This window comes from Mesoplodon densirostris, chromosome 4 (assembly GCF_025265405.1).
Source record: "Mesoplodon densirostris isolate mMesDen1 chromosome 4, mMesDen1 primary haplotype, whole genome shotgun sequence".
NCBI classification, from domain to species: Eukaryota; Metazoa; Chordata; class Mammalia; order Artiodactyla; family Ziphiidae; genus Mesoplodon; species Mesoplodon densirostris.
Window position 1 is genome coordinate 150,390,401 of NC_082664.1, and position 10,910 is coordinate 150,401,310.

The window sequence follows — 10,910 nt, forward strand, 5'->3', positions numbered from 1 at the left end:
TGAGGTTCTCTGTTAGTCCAGCAGTTTGGACTTTGTGCTCCCAACACAGGAGCTCAGGCCTGACCTCCGGCCTGGGAACAAAGATCCTGTAAGCCACATGGTGTTGCAAAAAGAAAAAAAGAAGCAGTACAAAAACAAAGAATAAAAAATAAAATAGGGGCTTCCCTGGTGGTGCAGTGGTTGAGAGTCCGCCTGCCGATGCAGGGGACAAGGGTTCGTGCCCCAGTCCGGGAAGATCCCACATGCCACAGAGCAGCTGGGCCCGTGAGCCATGGCCGCTGAGCCTGCGCGTCCGGAGCCTGTGCTCCGCAACGAGAGAGGCCACAACAGTGAGAGGCCCGCGTACAGCAAAAAAAAAAAAAAAAAAAAAGTCTCTAACAATAAAAAAAATAAATTAAATAAATAAATAATATAAAGTTAGAAAGATAAAAAATATATGAGGAAAAGTAAAAATATAATTGAAATAGGTGCAGCAAGGTACAACAAAACCACAACAGAAAAAAGAAAAAAAAATGTGAACAAGCCAAAAGGAACAGAACAATAACAAAATATAAAGAATAAAATAAAATTAGAAAAATAAAAGATTTATTAGAAAAAATAAAAATATAAATGAATCAACAACAACAAGGTAAAACAGAACCCCAACCTAAAAGAAGAAAAAAGAAAAAAAAAAGGCCTTGGCTATGGGGGCAGAGTTTAGGCAGGGGTGGAACTTAGGCCAGGGTGGGGTTTAGTGTGGGGTGGAGCCTGGGGTGGCTGACGTTTGAGTGTGGGGCAGGGCCTAGGCTCAGGACCCATGCAGCCAGAAAAAGCCTTGGGGTGGCACCTAGGCAGAGCGACTTTCAAGCATGGGGTAGGGCCTCCGCTTAGGGCCTGCATGGAAGGGGAGGAGCAGCACGTCCAAAGGGGGGCTTCTGGAGTGTGGAGTTCCGGAGTTTGGAGGTAAGGCCCTGGGTGAGGGTGTGTGGGTGGGGTTTAGGCCCAGCACCTTGGAAGGGGTCTCAGACGGGGTCTCCGAGTGTAGAGGTAGGGGCCTGGGTGGGGGTGTGGGGCAGGGCTTGTGCTCTTTGTGGCAGGAGGGAGGCTCCGTGGGCAGAGGATTAGGCCCAGGAGCCCAACAGGCTCCCCGGTGCCTAAGTGGATAGGGAAAGCACTGACCTCATTTCCTTCTGTTCCTTTGAACGCCCCCCTGACAGAGTCTCCCCCAGGGTCTCCCCTGTCACCCCTGGACCCTTAACCGTGGGTGGGTCCTGCTGGGTGAAGGAACTCTTCCCCTCTCCCAGCCACCCATCAGGGCTGCTGGTTCCGAAGGTCCAGCCTTTACTTTTGCTCCCCCTTCCCTCCCTCCCACTCCCTCAGGACTCGTGGCTGGAGGGGGCCTTGGTGGTCAGAGGATCAGGCTGGGGTTCTCAGCAGGCTCCTAGGGGCCCAAGTGGGCAGGGGAAACCTGACCACACTCCCTTTTGATCCTTTGCCCTCCCAATTGTCCCCCACTTTCCCCCTTCAGGTGTGGGATCTCTTCCCCTCCCCCAGCCACCCCTCAGGGATGCTGGTCCCATCCTGCCTCCACTTCTCCTCCCCCCCTCACTCCCCCCACACCCCATGTCCTACCCAGTCTCTGGGGGTTCCTCCCATCCCCTTAGGTGTCTGTGGTCCCCCACCAGTGCCTGGTAGGTTCCCTAGTTGTGCAGAGACACGAATTCCGTGTCCTCCTAGTCCACCATCTTGACTCTGCCCCCTGCCTTACTTTTTAAATGGAAACTGAACAAACCAGTCTGTTTCCTGTTAATTACTCAGCTCCGTCTACCCATTTCCCAGATTCTGTTCAACCAAAGCATAGAAACTGGGCCAGAAGACTCAGACTATGCCTTTGAAATGGATGAAAGCATTATATCACCAACAATAAAATTTTCTTTAGCAGAATTGTTCTTTAACAGAGTTTTCTCTCAGGAAAAAGTTTAAAACACTTATAATTTAATACCTTTTCTTCTATTTCAACCACTTCTGCGTCTTTTGGGATGAAAGCACCTTAATGGCATTGTGTTAAGAGTGTGGCCTTCAGCATCTGGTAGACTAGGATTCAATCCCAAGTTGAGTAAATTATTTAATGTCTTGGAGTCTCATTTTCCTCTTCTGTTAAATCGGGATATAAATACCTACTTACTGGGCTCTTGTGAGATTAACTATGGCAATTCTCATTAAGCAACTCGTGGAAAGTCTTGACCCTTGGAAGGCACTCAGTAATTGGTAACTTAGTTATATATTTAATACTCTGCTAGAAGCAGTAAGGAGAAAGAAAATAAATAAATAAACTATGGTCCCTTGGTGATCTAACTTTTCTATATGAGGAGCACATACACACACAACATTGAAAACTATAAAGTGATGTATAGTTACTGTTCAATCAGTAGTGAGAACTATACAAAAAATAGGGTCTTAGGGACAGGGATAGGGACAAAGGCTGGAAGAGTTCGGGAGAGTTTTGAGTGTGGAGTTTTCTTTTTTTTTTTAATAACTTTTATTGGAATATAGTTGCTTTACAGTGTTGTGCAAGTTTCTACTGTACAGCAAAGTGAATCAGCTATACATATACATATATCCCCTCTTTTTTGGATTTCCTTCCCATTTAGGTCACCACAGAGCACTGAGTAGAGTTCCCTGTGCTATACAGTAAGTTCTCATTAGTTATTTGTTTTATACATAATATCAATAGAGTATATAGGTCAATCCCAATCTCCCAATTCATCCCACCCCCCTTCCCCCCTTGGTGTCCATATGTTTGTTCTCTATGTCTGTGTTTCTATTTCTGCTTTGCCAATAAGATCATCTACATCATTTTTCTAGATTCTACATATATGCATTAATATACGATATTTGTTTTTCTCTTTCTGACTTACTTCACTCTGTATGAGAGTCTCTAGGTCCATCCACATCTCTTCAAATGGCACAATTTTGTTCCTTTATATGGTTGAGTAATGTTCCATTGTATATATGTACCACATCTTCTTTATCCATTGGGTGTGGAGTTTTCATGAACCGAAGGGAGTCATTGGGGCTTCCCTGGTGACGCAGTGGTTGACAGCCCGCCTGCCGATGCAGGGGACACGGGTTCGTGCCCTGGTCCGGGAAGATCCCACATGCCGCGGAGCGGCTGGGCCCGTGAGCCATGGCCATTGAGCCTGCGCGTCCAGAGCCTGTGCTCCGCAATGGGAGAGGCCACAACAGCGCGAGGCCCACGTACCGCAAAAAAAAAAAAAAAAAAAAAAAGAAGGGAGGCATTCATAGCAGGAAAAAATAATTATAATAGCTGAGGCAAGTGGAGGCATGATCTCCTGACCAGATCATTTCATTCATTCATTCATTTATAATTCTTCAGTTACTTCAATTGTAGCAGAATGAACCTATCTACCTTTAGAAATAATTATAACCCCGTTTCCCCTCCCCATCAGTTTGTTCCCACCTCCCCACCACTGGCTCTGAAATAGAAGGACTATATATTCACAAGGAAAATGAGCAGCAGTTGCTCTACTGTGTGGCTACAACTGCTGTAACTTTTTTTTTTTTTTTTTTTTTTTTTTGCGGTACGCGGGCCTCTCAAGTGTTGTGGCCTCTCCTGTTGCGGAGCACAGGCTCCGGACGCGCAGGCTCAGCAGCCATGGCTCACGGGCCCAGCTGCTCCACAGCATGTGGGATCTTCCCGGACCAGGGCACAAACCCGTGTCCCCTGCATCGGCAGGCGGACTCTCAACCACTGTGCCACCAGGGAAGCCCTGTTGTAACATTTTTGAGTGATGAGCAGTTCAGTACCTCTATGTCCATTGGAGACAGCAATTTCCAGGAAGCACCTGGGCAAGAAACAGAGGAAGGACTAGCAAGAGTTCCTTGCATCCTGGGAGCAGCATTCCCCATAAGCAACATGCAGAAGTTGAAGGAGGAGATAGGGAGAGACTGATAGCAATGTAATAATGATAATAATAATAATAATAATAATAATAATGTAATCCATGTGACTCCAGGCTTCAACCATTGGTTTGTACAAATGTGTCACTGTAACTCTGTACTCTGAATACCAGTGGTCTGGTTATCTACTCAGTTGATGAGAAAGAAGTTGAGTCTTTTCCAGAAATCACCCTCCTAATTTTAGTTCATTGAGAGGTTTGAAGCATGGTGGTTAAGAACACGGCACTGGGGATAGCATTCTGGCTTTGCATCCTTATTCTGCCCCTCACTGACTCTGTAAACTTGAGCAACGTAGTTACCTTCTCTGCCTCAGTTTTGTCATCTGTAAAATGGGCATATGAATGGTATGTCCACTCCACAGGATTATCATGAGGAGCAGATGAGCTAAGATATCAAAGCACTGAGAGTGAGCACGAGGTGAGTGCAAATTGGTGTTATTACTAAGAGTCAGAGGGAGGAGAAGGCGGTCTTCACTCACAACCTGGGTTATTCTGCTATCTTTTGTCCTGACATTGTCCTGGCTCCCCTTTCACTTCTGTGATCACTCTCATTTTGTCAGCCGAGTGTCACCGACCTCCCTGGAACTACTGACCTCCCTACTGTTTGTACACTGCCACCCATGTCGCTGCCTGTATTGATGGCAGATTGTTAAGAGTGAGAAAGGGAAGGAATTAGGATGGGTTAGAAGGAGCGCTCCTCTGAGGCCAGCAGGATCACACTAAGGCAGACTTAACAATAACTGGCACTTGAACTGGGACCTGCGCACAGCCCTGTGCCTTTCAGGGTTCCATATGAAAAGGGAATTCAAATCCAACCCAGGCAGACAAAGGAGCAACCCAGCACAACCCACCACTTTTGCACAATGAGGAGAAGCTGGAAGGGGCAGCAAGGGCCCTGAGAAAGCACAGGGTCGACCATCCAGAGCCGAGGCAGCAAGAAATCTAACACACGATTATGAACTGGAAGAAAGGAGTCCTGGCTTCACAAAGTTGAGATAGCAGGACACATGCTGGGAAAAAAAATTTAAAAAGAATTTCTTACAAGGAAGATCCTGAAATTATGACTTAAAAAAATTTTAATGATTATGAGAAAATGTGTAAGCTTCCTAGCAGAAAACAAGTTACACTAAAAGGAAGAAAAATTGAGATAATATCTATAAGATTAAATGCCACAAAAGAATAAGGTAATATCTGAAGATTTGACAGAGGAAAAAAAAATCCTGAAACCTCAAATTTTTTACCATTCCAACTCTCCTTAGTCGAAGAAGAAGAGTATATTGTATCTTAAATATACAGAAACTTTGAAAATACATTGTCTACATACCCTTTGTGCAAATTTTACTTGAAAACATAAGGCAGTCAACTGAAAAATGAAAAAAATGCAAAAAACTCGGAACATGGTAATTTAGACTGAGTAGCAGGATTTCCTTGTTCAGGATTACTAGATTTGGCTTTTTTGTTTGTTTTTTTAAGTAATTAACTATTCCTAACGAAAACAATAGTGAATGTGGTAGCTATTCTAGGAAAAATTTTTTTTTTTTTTTTTTTTTTTTTTGCTGTACGCGGGCCTCTCACTGCTGCGGCCTCTCCCGTTGCGGAGCACAGGCTCCGGACACACAGGCTCCGCGGCCATGGCTCGCGGGCCCAGCCGCTCCGCGGCATGTGGGATCCTCCGGGATCGGGGCACGAACCCGTGTCCCCTGCATCGGCAGGCGGACTCCCAACCACTGCGCCACCAGGGAGGCCCGGAAAAATATTTTTAAAAATAAAATTCAGTGCTGCATAAGCAACTGGAATCTTGATACTCTGCACATATAAAAACCATATTAAATATCCTACATCATTTTGAAGAAATAGAAACTAGTAAAAATTAACGCAGATATTAACTTTCATTAAGACTCTCTTCATATCATCTTTCCCTGGTACTGCTCTCCTGTGTAACTACACTTAAAAATCAGTAGGTACATTCTGCTTTCAACTATATAATATTACATTAAAAAAATAAGAAAACATAAGAAAATGTTTACTGTGGGCGGTGGGAACCTGGATGATTTTCAATTTTTCTTTAGGATCTTTATTTCCGCAAAATTTTCTACCTTAAAAGAATACATATTAGAGTGAACACCTACTACACGGGTGGTCATAAAAGTGATTATAAAATCAATAAATACCATTAGATATCGGCCATATGATTAGAACCATGTAAACAATGTACTTTAAAAAGTCCAGAAAGTAGATACAAGCAGAGCTTAACAACAGTTACTTCTGGGGTGTAGGACGATGGGGGGGATTGTTTTCGTCTCCCTGCTACTTTTTCTGTATTTCCCAAATATTCTATGATGAGCACATGGTATTTTTATGGAGGGAAATAAAACAACAATAAAATAAAATAAATCCAGGGGGCCTGGCCCAGCAGCACAGAGCAAGGGAAGCTGCTCTAGTTTTGAAGGTGAAAGATGCTCTTAAGGAATTTCTGGGCACCCCCTGCCCTAGCCTAGTCCTCCCACGACTGATGATCAGTCTCCCTTCTGTTGCTCCCAAGAGCACATTTATGTATGTGGATGTGTTATATATATTTGTGTGCGTGTGTGTGTGCATAATTACACGAGTAGGACACCAGTATAATCCCATTGCCAAAATTCAGTCTTTACAGATAAAGCTAATGCCCCTCTTCATCTCCAGCCCAATCTGTGTCTCCAACCCAGAGGTCCGTCTGATGGTTGTACTTTTTTTTTTTTTGCTGTACGTGGGCCTCTCACTGTTGTGGCCTCTCCTGTTGCGGATCACAGGCTCCGGACGCGCAGGCTCAGTGGCCATGGCTCACGGGCCTAGCCGCTCCGCGTCATGTGGGATCTTCCCGAACCGGGGCACGAACCCGTGTCCCCTGCATCGGCAGGCGGACTCTCAACCACTGCACCACCAGGGAAGCCCCGATGGTTGTACTTTTTAGATGTAAATTTGTCAGCTTGTTCACCATTGTCCTAGCTCACAGAAAAATTCCAACTCATTCAGACCTTCTTATCTTCAATTGTACAGATATATGTCCATACAGAATTTTATAATATTGATTCGTGGGCATGTGTTTGCATAAAAGGTATTTTAGTACATGCATTGTCCACTCAACACTATCTAACAGGGAACCTTCTCTGCCATCCATGTAAGTCTATTTTTATATTTTTATTTAGTGTGAATAGCCAGAAAGTGAACAAGAGTGGGTTTTATTAATTAAAAAAAAAATTTTTTTTTTACTTTAGGCATCGGATAATTGGTGCCAGTTTTCACTGCGATAAAAAACATTTAGCAATGAATGTGCTTTCTTCTGCACATTTAGAATGGTTCTCTATGAAGATACTGAGAATTAGTGGAATATAAGACATACATATTTTTATGGCCCTCCAAAGCCTTACCAATAAGGCTTCTCACTTGCAGTGTGGAAAGAATGCCCATATTTTCCCCGATATTATCAAACTTGATGTTTTTTGACAACTTCATTCTGTTGCATGAAGAATTATTGCCTTAGTGTTTTAATTTGCATTTTACTGATTACTGGTGAGGTTGTGTCTAAATTTTTGGTCTCTTAGACTTTTAGTCTCTCCTACCTCACCTTTCAATCTGCCCTAACCATCTTAACCCCTGCTACCCAGGTTGACATACCAGCTGGCTAGTCTAGACACTGTGAAAGCGGAAAACGAACAAGAACTTTTGTAGGAACTGTTATTTAGCTAAGTACAGCAGGGAACAGTGCATGGCCATTGAATTCCAACCTTTCCTTTCTTGGCCCCTTCCTTAGTAGTTACCTTCTGCAGAAGAAAATCCACTGGATACACCTGAAACTAACACAACATTGTAAATCAGCTATACTTCAATTTTTTTTTAATTTTAAAAATAAAAAAATTAAAAAAAAATTTTTTTAAGCCACCTGCCTGCCGATGCTGGAGACACGGGTTCGAGCCGTGGTCTGGGAAGATCCCACATGCCTCAGAGCAACTAAGCCCATGTGCCACAACTACTGAGCCTGCGCTCTAGAGCTCACGAGCCACAACTACTGAGCCCTCGCACCGCAACTAACAGTAGCCCCTGCTCGCCGCAACTAGAGAAAGCCCGCATGCAGCAATGAAGACCCAATCAGCCAAAAATTAAAATGATAATAGAGACTTCCGGGTAAGATGGCGGAAGAGTAAGACGCGGAGATCACCTTCCTCCCCACGGATACACCAGAAATACAGCTACACGTGGAACAACTCCTACAGAACACCTACTGAACGCTGGCAGAAGACCCCAGACCTCCCAAAAGGCAAGAAACCCCCCCATATACCTGGGTAGGGCAAAGCGGAGAGATCCCCACACAGAGGATCGGTGCCGAGCGGCACTCACCAGCCCGAGAGGCTTGTCTGCTCTCCCGCTGGGGCGCGCAGCGCTGGAAGCTGAGGCTCGGGCTTCGGTCAGAGCGCAGGGAGAGGACTGGGGCTGGCGGCGAGAACTCAGCCTGAAGGGGGCTAATGTGCCACAGCTAGCCGGGAGGGAGTCCGGGAAAACTCTGGAGCTGCCGAAGAGGCAAGAGACTTTATCTTCCCTCTTGGTTTCCTGGTGCACGAGGAGAGGGGATTAAGAGCGCTGCTTAAAGGGGCTCCACAGACGGGCACGAGTCGCGACTGAAAGCGCGGAGCCCAGTGACGGGCGTGGGACGCTGGGGCTGCTGCTGCTGCCGCCAAGAAGCCTGTGTGCGAGCGCAGGTCACTGCCCACACTGCCCTTCCGGGAGCCTGTGCAGCCCGCCACTGCCGGGGTCCCGGGATCCAGGGGCGGCTTCCCTGGGAGAACGCACGGCGCACCTTGGGCTGGTGCAACGTCACGCCGACCTCTGCCGCTGCAGGCTCGCCCCGCACTCCGTGCCCCTCCCTCCCGCCCGGCCTGAGTGAGCCAGAGTCCCCGAAGAGGCTGCTCCTTTAACCCTGTCCTGTCTGAGCGAAGAACAGACGCCCTCCGGCGACCTACACGCAGAGGCGGGGCCAAATCCAAAGCTGAGACCCAGGAGCTGTGAGAACAAAGAAGAGAAAGGGAAACCTCTCCCAGCAGCCTCAGAAGCAGCGGATTAAAGCTCCACAATCAACTTGATGTACCCTGCATCTGTGGAATACATGAATAGACAACACATCATCCCAAATTGAGGAGCCTGGAGTCAGTGCTGTGCCTCTGAGGTGGGAGAGCCAACTTCAGGACACTGGTCCACAAGAGACCTCCCAGCTCCACATAATATCAAACGGCAAAAATCTTCCAGAGATCTCCATCTCAACACCAGCACCCAGCTTCACTCAACGACCAGCAAGCTACAGTGCTGGACACCCTAAGCCAAACAACTAGCAAGACAGGAACACAATGCCAATGCCACCCATTAGCAGAGAGGCTGCCTCAAATCATAAAAAGTCCGCAGACACCCCAAAACACACCACCAGACGTGGACCTGCCCACCAGAAAGACAAGATCCAGCCTCATCCACCAGAACACAAGCACTAGTCCCCTCCACCAGGAAGCTTACACAACCCACTAAACCAAACTTAGCCACTGGGGACAGACACCAAAAACAACGGGAACTACGAACCTGCAGCCTGCAAAAAGGAGACCCCAAACACAGTAACATAAGCAAAATGAGAAGACAGAAAAACACACAGCAGGAGAAGGAGCAAGATAAAAACCCACCAGATCTAACAAATGAAGAGGTAATAGGCAGTCTACCTGAAAAAGAATTCAGAATAATGATGATAAAGATGATCCAAGATTCTATTTCCCAGATCCAAAATCTTGGAAATAGAATAGACAAAATGCAAGAAACAGTTAACAAGGACCTAGAAGAACTAAAGATAAATCAAGCATCGATTAAAAACACAATACATGAAATAAAAAATACTCTAGATGGGATCAATAGCAGAATAACTGAGGCAGAAGAACGGATAAGTGAGGTGGAAGATAAAATAGTGGAAATAACTGCTGCAGAGCAAAATAAAGAAAAAAGAATGAAAAGAACAGAGGACAGTCTCAGAGACCTCTGGGACAACATTAAACGCACCAACATTCGAATTATAGGGGTTCCAGAAGAAGAAGAGAAAAAGAAAGGGACTGAGAAAATATTTGAAGAGATTATAGTTGAAAACTTCCCTAATATGGGAAAGGAAATAGTTAATCAAGTCAAGGAGGCACAGAGAGTCCCATACAGAATAAATCCAAGGAGAAATACGCCAAGACACATATTAATCAAACTGTCAAAAATTAAACACAAAGAAATCATATTAAAAGCAGCAAGGCAAAAACAACAAATAACACACAAGGGAATCCCCATCAGGATAACAGCTGATCTCTCAGCAGAAACTCTACAAGCCAGAAGGGAGTGGCAGGACATAATTAAAGTGATGAAGGAGAAAAACCTGCAACCAAGATTACTCTACCCAGCAAGGATCTCATTCAGATTTGATGGAGAAATTAAAACGTTTACAGACAAGCAAAAGCTGAGAGAGTTCAGCACCACCAAACCAGCTTTACAACAAATGCTAAAGGAACTTCTCTAGGCAAGAAACACAACAGAAGGAAAAGACCTACAATAACGAACCCAAAACAATTAAGAAAATGGGAACAGGAACATACATATCGATAATTACCTTAAATGTAAATGGACTAAATGCTCCCACCAAAAGATACAGATTGGCTGAATGGATAAAAAAACAAGACCCATATATATGCTGTCTACAAGAGGCCCACTTCAGACCTAGAGACACATACAGACTGAAAGTAAGGGGATGGAAAAAGATATTCCATGCAAATGGAAACCAAAAGAAAGCTGGAGTAGCAATTCTCATATCAGACAAAATAGACTTTAAAATAAAGACTACTAGAAGAGACAAAGAAGGACACTACATAATGATCAAGGGATCGATCCAAGAAGAAGATATAACAATTGTAA